Below are 14,339 nucleotides of genomic sequence, written 5' to 3'. Positions count from 1 at the left end.
ATGAATGTAAAAAAAAGTACATATGGGAAGAAATACACTGGTAACTCTGGTTCGAGTTCGGACACCAGCAAGCCGCATGAGAGAATGTGCTCCAGGTGTGGAAGCACATATCATACAGCGGATTATAAAAGGTGTTATGCCATCGACAAAGAGTGCAAGAAATGCGGTCGTAAAGGTCATTTTTATAAGATGTGCAAGACATATAAACCTAAGGTTTCGATTGTACAAAGTGAGGTAGGAAACATTACATCCCTATGTGAAGTTGAAGGAAAAAATAAAATACTCTGTGTTGAAGAGGATGATTTAGTAGATCCAGCAGGGAGGAGGTCAAGACCCAAAGCTTTATTCACAGTCCATGGTAAAGAGGTGGAATTGATGGTAGATTCTGGGTCCTTTTGGACAATTATTCCCCGCATGGTATTTGATCAAAATTGGCCTGATGAAGAATTACTCCCAAAAGATATCGACCCTGTGGGGTATCAAGGGGAAAGAATAGATATTATAGGATTTATGACAGTAGATATACATTTTCAAGAAAGATGTGTGAAAGGGAAAGTTTATGTAGCTCATAGTGGACCACCCATCTTGGGATGGGCACATCAATATGACCTTCACATAATCTTAAATCCAAGGGCAGAACACCAAGTGATGGTTGTAGATGAGATTACAACCAATACGATCGTTGAAGGGATGAGCAACATTTTTGAAGATAAGATTGGTGAACTTAAAGGGTATGTTCATAAAATTATTTTAAAACCTGATGCTATGCCAATGCAACATAAGGTTAGAAAAGTGCCTATTATTGCTAGACAAGAGGTCAAACGAATGCTGGGTGAAATGGTAGAACAGGGTATTATAGAGCAGATTGAAACATCAAGATGGATTTCACCCGTTGTTATCACAGGCAAACCTGATGGTAGTTACAGGTTCTGTGTGGACTTGCGCACACTAAATCAGAATATTGTTGTTGATAATTACCCGTTGCCAAATATAAACGAACTTATTTTATCCCTGAAAGGAGGAAAGTATTTCTCAAAGTTAGATCTGCGCAGTGCATATCACCAGATAGAGTTACACACAGAATCCAAACCATTGACGGCATTCATCACGACTGAAGGGATTTTTCAGTTTACCAGAATGCCGTTCGGCTTGGCATCTGCTGCTGGGGTGTTTCAACGAATGATGGGGTCAGTCTTGAAAGATACAAAGAATGTTGTTTATTTTCAGGATGATGTCCTGGTATTTGGGGAGACGAAAGAACAACATGATTTTGTTTTAAAAGAAGTATTGCACAAAATGGGTAATGCTGGTCTGACACTTAAAAAAGAGAAGTGCAAATTTGGTGTAGAAGAAGTCGAGTACCTAGGGTATACCTTATCGTGTGATTGTATTAAACCAAAACGGGATCTTGTAGAGGCCATAAGAAAGGCTCCAGCACCATCAGACAAGGATCAACTTAGATCCTTCCTAGGACTCATTGAATACTATGCAAAATTTGTACAGAATTTCGCAGAGAAGACGGAGAATATTAAAGTTCTTTTAAGGAAGGGTTACAAATTTGTTTGGGATGTGGAACAACAAAACACGTTTGATAGGATTAAAAAAGAGATTTGTGAGGCAAAGATTTTAACTCCATTTGATACAAAATTAAAATCGGTTCTTACAGTAGATGCCAGTGCTGTGGGCATAGGAGCTGTATTGGCGCAGAGACACTCATCGGGTATTAAAACGGTAGCATTTGCTTCAAGAACCTTGACTAATTCTGAAAGAAATTACTCGGTGATTGAAAAAGAGGCTTTGGCAGCTGCTTGGGGTGCTGAGTACTTTCGTATGTATCTGTGGGGATTTCAGTTTACTCTGCAGACGGATCACAAACCTCTTATTAAAATCTTATCGCCTGGTGGAGCTGGCAAGGGATCGGCAAGATTAGCTAGACTTGCAGCTCGGTTGCAGGAATATGTATATAGGGTTGAGTATATTCCTGGATGGAGAAATTGTCAAGCAGATGGGTTGTCTAGATTACCGTTGCCTTGGAATGAGGTTGACAAAATGAAGGTTGAGGCATTCCAATATGAAGGAGCGGTTGCAGCAGTTGATGAGTTAGTGGAATTGTGTAATGGGGCCATAGATAGGAGTCAATGGAATGACGGTATGTTGAAGGATGAGGTTCTTCAAGGAGTTAAAGATCTAATTATTAAGGGGAATAGAAGGGAAAGCACACTTCCAATTGGTGTGAGGCCTTTTGTGAAGGTTTTGGAAGAGCTTTCCTTGTTTGATAAAGAAGGTAATATCATAATGAAGGAAGACAAATTTATTCCTCCACAAGGTTTAAAGTTTTCTTTGTTTAGATTGGCTCATGAGGGACATATGGGGCAAACTCTTACAAAGAAAAGGTTAAGGGAACATTTTTGGTGGCCTGCAATGGACCAACAGGTGTCTGATTGGGTTGAAAGGTGTGCGGAGTGTGTAGAGAGTGATAAAAGACTGAAAGTAGGCAGTCAAAATGGTGCAGGCAAGATAGATGTTCCGGAGCTACCGTGGCATACGATTTGTTTGGATTTTATTGGCCCATTTGGAGGTTTGAATACTGAATTGAGATTTGGGATAGTTATTGTTGATGTGATGTCCAAATGGTTAATTGTGGAATTTGTAAGGGAAATCACTACGAGGAATACCATTAGAGTTTTGTCTAATATTTTCAAGGAAGAAGGATACCCTGTTAGGCTTATTACAGATAATGGCACGCAATTGACATCTGTGGAAATGTCTCAGTATTTAAAGTCATGTGGAATAGTACACACTAGAACATCTTTTTATAACCCACAGGGAAATGGAGTGGTGGAAAGGGCAAACCGAATGGTGAAAGGGGTTATCCAGATGGCGATAGTGAATAGGAAGGATGTGAAATCCATGGTAAATGATTTGGTGTGGGCATATCGGACAACGGTGAACACAGTGTCTGGGAAGGTACCGTTTACTGTCATGAGAGGGCGTCCTGCCAGTACTAAATTAATTCCAGCATGGATGAAAGAGTGTATTGGCTTGGCCAATTTGAATTATGAAAAAAGGGAAGAGGACAAAATATCTTCACATAGAGTTTCCATAAAACCTAATGATTGGGTGAAGGTTAAGCCTGGACGGATTGGGGCTGGATTCACCAAATTTAGAGGTCCATTTAAAGTGAAGAATGTGCACAGCAGGCATGTTACATTATACAATGGAGAGAATTGGAATTTGAGAAGGGTGGCACTTTACAAAAAGGATGCCATTCGGGGAAAGGATGATGTGGTTGAGCATGGTAGTGATTTAAATCCTTACCTATTCATTAGTGATGAAGAAATGTGTAGTAATCAGCCTTCTGTTCTCCGTGAGGATCGGGGTGAGAGTGTCAATAATAGGATGGTGCTGCAAAGACCTAGGTGCCCACCAAGGTACCTTCAAGATTATGTATGTGGGGATAGATAAGTAATTGATTTTGTATGTTACGACTTATTTGGTTTTTGTATATAGTTATTGGGAAAGAGATAAAGGGAAGAGGATATGTTATGTTTAGCACTTAGTGAAACATTGTATGGGTTGTGGTGCTTTAAATGTTATGTTCTACTGTCATGTTCCATGGTTGCTATGGTATGTTTCACAGATGTGTTCTGTGACTGGCAGTTGTATGCTGGCTGTATTGGGAACACCAACGCTACTCTTGTGCTCTGAATAAAGTACTTGATCAAAAGAACTTCTCATTGAATGCTGTCGCTATTTACGGAATACAACAGTTTATAAGAGGCGGAGGGGATAAAAGAGGCACAGGTGGCTAACAGGTATAGGGGACCCAGGATGGGGTTCTCACCAAAGAGTATCCAACTGTTGTCTGATAGGTAGTATTGTATGCGGCAGAGCTGTTCCAGCACCAAGGCAGGAAGGTCCAGTAGCAGCTGGGGTGATGATCTTGGAACCCTCCTCATGACAGGAGCCAACTCCATTTGTGGTCTGTAGGCGCTGCCAAAAAACGCAACAGTCCATTCAAGGGGTTCACAGCTGTGATTATTGTTTCCTTCATGTCACATAGTCCAGCATTGTGAGAACATCACAATGCTGGAAGGATGTGTTTTCTGACAGTGGAGTAATGCCAATTGACTCGAACCGCCCTACAAATGTGGGATTTGTATCAACCTGGGGGTTCTGTCATTCGTGGTCTAGCTGCCCACCCTTAGAAGCGCAGCCCACAACCCCAAATAAAAATCTCAGTTTTACTGATTGATCGATTTGGAGACCTGGATAAGCAGCATAAATCTGATTCTGAAAACGCAGACTGGATTCCAGGCTGGCATGGGCACCATAACAAATATATCGGCAGTCACCCTTTTAGCCAATCAAGCAATTGTCAAGTCAAAGATCCTCTATGCATGCTTCGTGGATCTCAAAGCAACTCTCGACAAAGTGCCAAGATCTAAGCTATGGGCCAAAATGAAAGCCTGGGGAGCCCCTCCGAACTTAGTGGGAGCAATCGTTAACCTGTACTTGCAAACATGGGTTCAAATAAAAAAAGGGGACGGTTGGAGCTTAAATGCGAAATTCTTGACAACCAATGGGCTAAAGGAGGGATGTGTCCTGGCACCCAGCCTATTCAACATCTACACCATGGACTTAGAAAGCAATCTATGTCTAACTCAGGGCGACTCCCCCAAGTTGGGAAATATTAGCCTGCAATATTCAGATGACATTGTGCTGCTCTCCCAAATGCCACTTGGTCTGCTGCGGCTGATCTCTCAACTAGAGCTATACATCTCAAAAGAACAATTAATAAGCAACTTAAAAATAATCGAACGTCTTATGCTTCTCCAGTTCCCACCAAAAAACGCCCCAAATTTGTTTGGAGGATAAATTCCAGCATCTTATCTCAGGTGGACTTGTACAAATATTTGGGGGTCCATTTAGGTCGCCAACTCAGCTACAAACCACACCAAGACCTTGGGCAAACAAAAGCAAAACAACAAAAATTTGCCTCTAGAACGCTGCAGAAAAAACTAGGCAGCAGTTCAACAAGCCACCTATTAAAAGTCGTAGCAGCCAAATGTTTGCCATCCGTCACGTACGGTTCAGAAATGCTAAACACCAAGGATTTGACAACTTTAAACACAGCCCAATCCAGATTCTTCAAGAAACTGTTCACAATCCCACGTCCCACGTCCCATCTCCCAGGCTCAGCTACGCCTGGAATACGGTCTAAAAAAACAGATACCGGCTAGACAAGGAGTCCTGGCCAAATACTACTGGAGGATGAGGGCAGCTAAAGAAAACACGTTAGCCCATCTCTGATGGGAGGATGTCGAAAAACAATCAAGACCGAACAAGTCCATATTTTGAATTTTAAAGCAAGCCCTTTCAACGTTAAAGCTCGAGGAACCCTGGCACACATTAATGCCATACTCCGCATTTAAACAAATCACCAATAAAGCCATCAAACAATTATCACTGCAAACAGATAAAGCTCTATTGGCCAGTCGAAACCTCAACCATATTTACAAGAGGGCTTCACAGATCACTACAAGCGGAAACTGACCCTTTTGAGACTGTGGTTCTTCATCACAAAAGATCTTACTCCAAAATGGCTACGGACCTGGTCGACTACGGATTGCCACCTCTGTGGAATGGAGTAGAGTCTCTATTACATCTACTGTGTATCTGCCCGGCTCTACACAATACAAGGAAGATACTTTTACGAACAATCTTGAGAGAAGAAAAAATAAGGACTTGCAGAGGGGCAGTTATAAAATGTCGCAGTGGTTCCTCTGTTCAACTGTCTTGTAAAACAATCAAATTCTTGAGCATAGCAGCAAAAGAATTTGAAAAAAAGGACTCAGTGATCAAAGAATTTGATAAGAAGGACAGATGACCAGTTTTCCATCATGCAGTCGGGCTGAGTTCTCCTCTGAACTTTTAAACAGTTTTATTCTCTCCCTTTCTCCTCTTCGGCACAAGAAATTTACCTGAAGCAGGAGGCATAGACATGTTTCCGACTTAATTTTAAAGACCTCAGGTCGATGTATCTTTTTTACAAGATTTTGTACCTTGGAAGTAATTACTATTTATAAAAAATGGTCTGCTGCAATTTTTAATCTTGTTTACTGTGTTACATGGTGGTATGTTCCACACTTTTATGATTTTATGAAATCAAATCAAATCAAATCAAATAAAAGTATCTTTACTGATTGATCAATTTCAACAAATTACTTATTTAGGTCACATGAAAACTGCAAAGGTGTAAGAATTTTATTTTAAAAGAAAATAATATAATACAATGAAATCCTGATGGTCATTTTATGGAGAAAAGGGACTGTGAAGGGGATAGCTCCTTTCGAAACTTTGGTAAAAGTTGTGTCACACAGTCTTAAGGCATTTCTTATCTGAGAGGTACTGATCAAAATAGGAGTTTTGCAGTCTTTTGTTTACTTTCAAATAGGGCATGTCGATTATAATGACAACAATTAGCAAGTGTACATGCTGTTTGCAGAGCACTTACAAATTAAACAGAACTGTGGGCAAGCAAGGGTAACGCTTTGCAAACCCCTCCAGCACTGACATCCTCTCTGCTCTGGGCATGGCGCATCCCACTGCCCTTGCGTGGGCTCCTTGGCTCTGTTCTCACTCCCCAGGCCCTTGGGCCTGTGGTGTGTGAGGCAGTGGTACACTGTAACCAGCAGCCTTCCGCTTGCTTGTTTGTCTTCCCTAATCCATGCCTGGCAATTGAACTTAGTTTGCTTTTCTATCTGCAGTTGCGGAGCGGTCAAGATTGCGGTCATGCTATAGATAAAATAATATAATCAAATCTTATTGAGGCTCACCTGACCTCGACGGATGGACCACAGTCTTCCTGGGGTCTCAAGAGTAACCGTGAGCCCCACAGCCGCAACAGGAATTCTCCAATAGACTTGTCCAGTCACAACATGGCATCATGATGAGGGACGCAGGTGGCGGTGCGAGCAGTGGCGGGCTTCAAAATGAAACTCACAAACATAACTTCTGTCTGCTCCCGCTGCCCGCTTAATTAATGATTAATGAGACACCTTGCCGGCACGACTGGAAACACGGTAGATGAGATGTTATAATTCAACAACCAGAGCAGTGCAGTGCCTGAGTTGAATTACACAGTGTAGTAGCAGTCTATAACACACTGACTGTGGGCTGCCAGAGCAGCATGCAATCATGCTTTGTTCAATACCCGCTAATAGCAGCGCTCCCATCTAGTTTTTTTCAGCAACTTTAGGAGGCGCTATAATTGTATGACTTTGCATTTTGGTTCGGTGATGCAGACCACCACACCAAAATGCATTAGTCTAATGTCTGATGTGTGGTACTTGGCAGGGCTGTACCCGTCCCACCCACCCATCTGAACTAGTGCCCAACCAAGTCTTTTTCAGTAACACTTCCACTTTTCTTAGATCTACGGATGTTGCATCTCCTTACAACGGTGATAATGGGTGGGCGGTGGCGGTAGGTGAGTTGAGTGTGCCCCCTTGGTTTTTTCCCCAAGTTTTTAAAGTGCTTAGGCAGCACTTGCACAGTGTCTTCGAGACATGCTGTATTCAGGGATGGATTATAAGCTCCTCTCACTACGAGCCCATGTTTTTAATTAGCTGCTGACACTGTACTTTGTAAATGTTGGCTTTTGATTTGTTAATAGGCTTAATAGTGCCTCCTTAGTACCTCCCTCTCTTCTGTGGTTACCTCCCCTAAGGACTGGCCCTTTTACATGTGTTGTTACCTAGTATGTGTAATGTTCTGTTTGTGGGCACTATTTTGTGAGTTAATGTCTATTTCAATATTGCTGTAGCAGGCATGGCACGTTGTTCCTTTCCAGCTACCCGTTCTTTTTAATTGAAGTGCATTGTAACGCTGCAGAGGAGAATGTTTTTTTTATTGTATCGTTCTTTTGTTCGGATTCCTTTGTGTTCAAATTGTATTAACATGCTGAAGTGGTAATTTTTTTTTTTGAATCTCTTTCCGCTTAATTTAAATGCAACATTATTCGTTGCTTCATGTGTGCGTTGATTTATCTGCAGACTAAGCGCTTTTAGCATTGCATGCTGCCTTTTCCCTGCAACCTGTTCTGGGTTGAATGTTTATTGTGACGCTGTACATCAAAATGCTGTATTGTTTTCTTAATCTGTGCGTTGATTTATCTGCAGACTTAGGGGTCCATTACGATGGCGTGCGCACAAAGTCCGCCCGCCACCGTAACAGTAAATGGGACCAACCGCCAGAGATGCGGCGGTCCCGCTGTGCTCATTAGGATGCGACCCCCACCCTGGCGGTCGCATCCCGCATATTTAACATTGTGGCGGGTGGTGCTTTGTGCAGCACCCGCCACAATGTCAAATATGCATGTTGTGCATTGGCATGCACGTGCGGTGCCTGCCACCTTGTGCATGCCAATGTAGGGGGGTACCATAGGTACCCCCCAGGTGCACCCCCCACCCCCCCAAACCATGGGGACCCACAACGACCCCAAAGCCAAAGACCGCATGCATTTCCATCGCCGCAATGGAAAGGCCAAAATCCACAAACATCATAATATGGCGGGCAGTGCCTGCTAGGCACCGCCACCATATTATGGCCCAGGACCGCACGGCAGGCAATCATAACGATTGCCTGCCTGCGGAAAAGCGGCAGACGGTCTTTCCGTCCGCTGCTGTGCTCCCCACCATTGTAATAGGGCGGGAGTAAATGGCGTGCGGGCGGAGAAAGATGTAGGGTGGATCGCCACCGCCGGTCGGGCGGTGGCGATCCACCCGACATTATAATGGCACCCTAAGCTCTTTTAGCATGGTACGCTGTCTTTTACCTGTAACCCATTCTCGGTTTAAATGGCATTGTGAGGCTGCATATGAAAATGCCATATTTTTATTTTAGCATATTTACTTTCGGATAGCTTTGTGTTCAAATTGCATTGTGACGCAGTGGTAAATGTTTGTTTTTATTACTTTGTGTTCATTTGGTCCGTTGTTAGCTATTTTTTTTATGTAATGCTTTTTGTTACTTTGGTTTTAAGTGTGGCATGATGCGCATTTATGGTATTATGGCTGCAATAATTTGTGTTGTCTTATGTACCTTTTGTATTGCAGTTTGTGTGTGTGTTACAATCTCAGCAAAAGTATACTTTTTAGGTCGAGCCTAGGCAGTGCGCATGAGCTGTCTGCAAGACCCGCTATAATCACCAAAAGGACTCTAATCCCACTTGCGGCTTACCATTGGTTGAGTCCTGCATTTCTCTTTTTTGCAGCCCCCTAATTTGTTCTCGACTCGGTGTGTGACTTACGTATTCTTGGTGAGGAGCACGGCTCAACTACACCTTAATTCCCCTCTTAATTAGTAGCCATCCGCTTTGATGCTTTATTGCAGGTACTATTTGGCATTGCATGCTTCTCTTAACCTCTACAACCTCCATATAAATGCCTGCCGCTCATGGGCACAGCGTCTTTTCTCTTGGCGCGACTGAGCGGCTATCTCCTTACAGGTATGAGTTATCTTTTATTTTTCCCTTACGAACACTGCTGCGTCTCCACCCCCATTCTGACGTAGCTCGTTTAATTAGGCCACCACAGTAGCCCACAAACCTTCAACATGAGCTCTATCACCCCCAGAATTGCGTAAAGCCCTCCCTGACCCTCCGAGCTCAAATGCAACGTTTCCCTCAGTCCACCCTTTCCCTGTGCATGGAGTGAGATACCATCCATGTCCTTATGTTGAAGAGGGGGAAACAATTAGGCCTGTTTCTATGCATTACTGACGGGCATGTTATTTGTTTTAATTAGACTATAATAGGAGACCACAGAGCATCAAAGTGAGCTGTTCTCAATTTATCCACAGCATTGCATTCTGTGTTGTGTAAATTAATCCTTCTTTAATCGCCTCTTTCAGAGTGAAATCGGGCACATTATTATTATTATTATTATTATTATTATAAGGATTTATATAGCGCAGATTAAAAAAAATCGAAAACTGTAACCCTACGGGTATCCAGGCGCTCTGACCAGACAAGATGTTTTATCGCACGAGAGGACAAGTTGGAGACTTTACGCTGCTGGGAACAACCAGGTTTTGAGGCTCCTTCTAAATTCTATCAAAGACTGCGTTTGCCTGAGGGCTGGTGGGAGTTCATTCCAGCTTTGGGCTCCGACCACCCTGAATGCCCTCCCTCCTAATCTTGCCCGTTTAAAACTGGGCTGTACCAGCAGATTGGCCTTGGATGACCGCAGCTGCCTTACTGGGGAATACCAGGCAAATCTTTCCTGGAGTGGGATCGGGCCTAGTCCATGGATTGCCTTGTGCACCAGGCACAGAGATTTGAAAAGGACTCTTTCTTTAACGGGTAACCAATGTAGATCTCTGAGTGCCTGGGTGGAGGAGGAGTCAAACTTACGACCAAGTGCCAGCTTGGCAGCAGCTGACTGAACTCTCTGTAGCCCCTGCAGAATGTATTGGGGGGCTCCGAGATACAGAGAGTTGCAGTAATCCAGCCTGCTGAGGATAATGCTTCTTACGACCGTGTTACGGGAATCTGCAGGCAACAATGGGAGGACACGGCGTAGAAGTCGCAGTAGACCAAAGCAGGTACTGGAAGTTTTGCTAGCCTGTGAAGCCAGCTGAAGGTTGTTATCGAACAAGACCCCTAGGTTCCGTACAGTGCTAGCTGGTGTCAGTGGAGCTGAATCCGGGGCGATTCTGAAGTCCACCGGAGGATGTTGAATCAGTCTTGTTGGTGCATAAAGCAACAGTTCTGTTTTGTCTCCGTTGAACTGCAGACAGTTTCTCCGTAGCCAGTCCGTTGTCTGCCTCATGCAATTTTGGAACTGCTCCAGAGAGACTGCCTGTTTGCCTTCCAAGGAGAAGGCCAGTTGGGTGTCGTCAGCATAATTGATCAGCTCCACCCCAAACGCTTTAATGATGGAAAATAGCGGTTGTAAGTATACATTAAATAGGATGGGGCTGATACTCGAGCCCTGTGGAACTCCGAAGTCCACTGGTGTGGTCTCTGAGATGAAAGAACCCATGGTCACCCTTTGGTGTCTTCCCGTTAGATAAGAACCCAACCACTGTAGTGCTTGACCTCCAACCCCAACCTCCGTCAGCCGTCCCAGCAGCGTTTCATGACTCACGGTATCGAATGCGGCTGACAAATCTAGGAGCACCAAAACAGCGGTGCTCCCTGTGTCAGCCCGCATCCGCAACGTGTCCAGCATGGTGACTAATGCGGACTCGGTTCCGTGGCAAGGGCGGAAGCCGAACTGGTCCCTGTCCAGCAAACGGTTAGCCTCTAGATAACTCGAGAGGGATCTGCTCACCGCCTTCTCCAGGATTTTGATAGGGAACGGGAGGAGTGATATTGGCCGGAAGCTGGCAGGGACAGTTGGGTCCAGGCTTGATTTTTTGATCAGAGGGGAGACCAAGGCCAGTTTCCAGCTATCCGGGACCATGCCTTCTGCCAGCGACTGATTACAGATCTGGCGCAGCCAGGGGAAGGTCGAGTTACCCCATAGCTTCCACACCTTCTGGGGCAGTGGGTCAAGGGGGGAACCCGACGAGATGCTGTGTGCCGTCTTGATAAATGACTCATCTGAGAAAGATGAAAAAAGGGTTAGAGAACAATTACTACTTGGCTTCTCGTGGTGCGTTCCTTTCCCAGAGGCATCAGCTACTCTATCAGAGACCCCGAAGAGGTCCGTGATCTTCTTCACCATGCTGAATTGAAGCGTCATGGTAGATGAAATGACAGAGGAACGGTGTTAAAGCATTTCATTCTTGTGTCAGAATGTGAATTGGAGTAGTCGGAGCTCACAGAGAAGCTGCTTTGGCTCAAGCCACGCTCCATAGAGATGGTGTATCTAGTTTTTAGAGGGAAAGTGTATTCATGTTACTGGTAAAAGATTAATAGAATTTTGAGACAACAACTGTTGTTAACTTGTCCGCAAATGTAGCTTAATTTCTGTTGTGAACTTTGTGAATACATGCATGCAAGGTACCCATTTGACAATTAGAATCTTGAGAATGTAGACTTGGGTAGCATTTTTATTGCAGTAAGTTAAAGTTGTCTGTAAGTAGCTTATAGACTTATTATAGGAAAGTCTCCCTATACAGGTTCCCGGCCTTCTGAGGTAAATTCACAAGACAGCTTGCAGGGTACTAAGATTTTTGTTCTATCATCTGCTGACACTGCCCCACCCTTTCTAAACTCCAGAACCATCAGTATTGCTGTACCGGTCAATATCAGAATTTGGATTGTGGCAGTAACCATCATCACTTACAATAGAGTAATTGACACATATTTGTTGTTTGATCTCCACATCAAACTGTATATTAATCTTTGTTCACCCAAATATTGTGTGGCGATCATATTTTTAACCATGCATACTCTAATTGTCACCCCATCGTTCACGTACTGTGTGGTGCTCATGCTATTAGGTGCCATGTATTAATCATCCCACCAAGTAGGTATTGTGTATTGACAATCCCAATAACCCAGTACTATATAGCAAACATTCCATCAAGTAGACATTGTGTAGTAACCATACAATCAGCCAGATGTTGTGAATTAAACATTGCATCAGCTGTTTGCTCATGGGAGTCTATTTCAAGGTCACCCACATTCTATGCAAGGCTTTACATATATTTCATAATGGATAACTGATACTTGCTTTCTCATTTACATGCATTTTCAGTACAGCAATGTTTTGTATTCTATTCTAACTCATATGTTATAGATTTATGAGGTATAGCATGTAGGGAATCACAAGCTTATTTATTGCCAAAATTAAGTTGAAAAATGTTATATAAGACATGCTTGCAGGCCACTCAAGGGGAGAAGAGTATTAGATATTCCAGTGAGAGCATCTACGACAAACAGTCTGCCAAGGTTGCTTTTCCTCACTTACTTTCTTGTTCCCTCGGGAACGCAATATCAAAGAGCCAAGACCCAGGCTGCCCAACGACAGGTTGTAGACTTAAACAATCAATTGCAATGCAATAGGTCTTGCATTACTGAAAGTTGGACTTATTGGCATTGCATTACTATTTATTACGCCAATAGCTCAAACTTCAAGTAATGCGAGACCTATTGCATTGCAAATGCTTGTTTTAGCTCTTGCCGATTACTTTGAATCCCATTTTTTCTCCTCTTGTTTAGTTATATGCCTACTAAGCGCTTCAAGTATGGCAGGCTGTCCCTTTTTAGCAATCCATTCTTTGTTTAAAGTGCATTGTAACGCAGCTTTGCAAGAAGCTTCTTTGGTACCCCTCAGTTATTCTTATTTTTAAGTCATCTAGATCCTGCTGCTAGCTGCTACTTTAATCCCATTGCAATTAACTCATTAGAAAACCTCTAGACACTGCTGCATTTGTTTATTTTTTCTCGTCTTTATCTGTGTGTTGTGTTATATACCTAGTAAACACTTTAAGAATGGCACTCTGACCATTTCCTGCAACCCGTGCTAGGTTTAAAGTATATTATGACGGTGCAGAGCAAAATGCAGTTTTTTAGGTCTTGCCTACGCAGCTCTTTTCCATACACTCGTGCATGTGGCGGCATCCACCTTGCGGGAGCGAGCAGCGGCGCACGCAGTGGCCATCTGTTTTTTTTTCTACTGAGCTTTCACGTTTTTTTTTTTTGATCAGCGGCGCGTTCAGGGGCCATCTGTTTTTTTGCCGGCTCGACATCCTTGCTCTTTCACTTTCGTTCGCGGCCGTGCTTGTTCCTCTTAACTTTTGCCTCCTTGCTCGTCTTTCCCCTTAAATGTTGCCTCCTTGCTAGTTTTTTCCCCCTTTCCCCCCTAACTTTTGTCTTCTTGCTCGTTTTTGCCTTTTTTCCCCTGGCTGCTCTCATTCCTCCCTGTGTTATTCATGCTGCCTTTTTTCCACGATCTGTATCCCGATTACCACCTCCCTGTGACCCTCCCATCGCCTCGTCCCCTCCCAGTAACCTACCTAATGCAGTCCTGACCAAGCACAACCACATTGAGGAAGCTCCCCCCACTGCTGCTGCACGTCGGGTCTTCCCTTTAACTGTTCTGTCCTTGCCCCCTTTTCCCACTTAACTTAACTTTTGCCTCCTTGCTCATTTTTTCCCCTTAACTTTTGCCTCCTTGCTTGTTTTTTCCCTTAACTTTTGCCTCCCTACTCTCATTTCTCCCAGTGTTAGTCTTGCTGCCCTTTTAACCCATGACTGAAATACTGCTTCCCCTCCCCGTATCCACACTGAGGTAATTCAGTTTTCGATCCCGTTCGTATTTAGCCACCATTTTGTGTCTTTCTGCCATTTTGTGTTGCCCTCACTCAGGCGGCACGGTGAA

The sequence above is a fragment of the Triturus cristatus genome, chromosome 8, assembly GCF_964204655.1.
Source record: "Triturus cristatus chromosome 8, aTriCri1.1, whole genome shotgun sequence".
Taxonomy (NCBI): Eukaryota; Metazoa; Chordata; class Amphibia; order Caudata; family Salamandridae; genus Triturus; species Triturus cristatus.
This window is presented reverse-complemented; position numbering follows the sequence as displayed.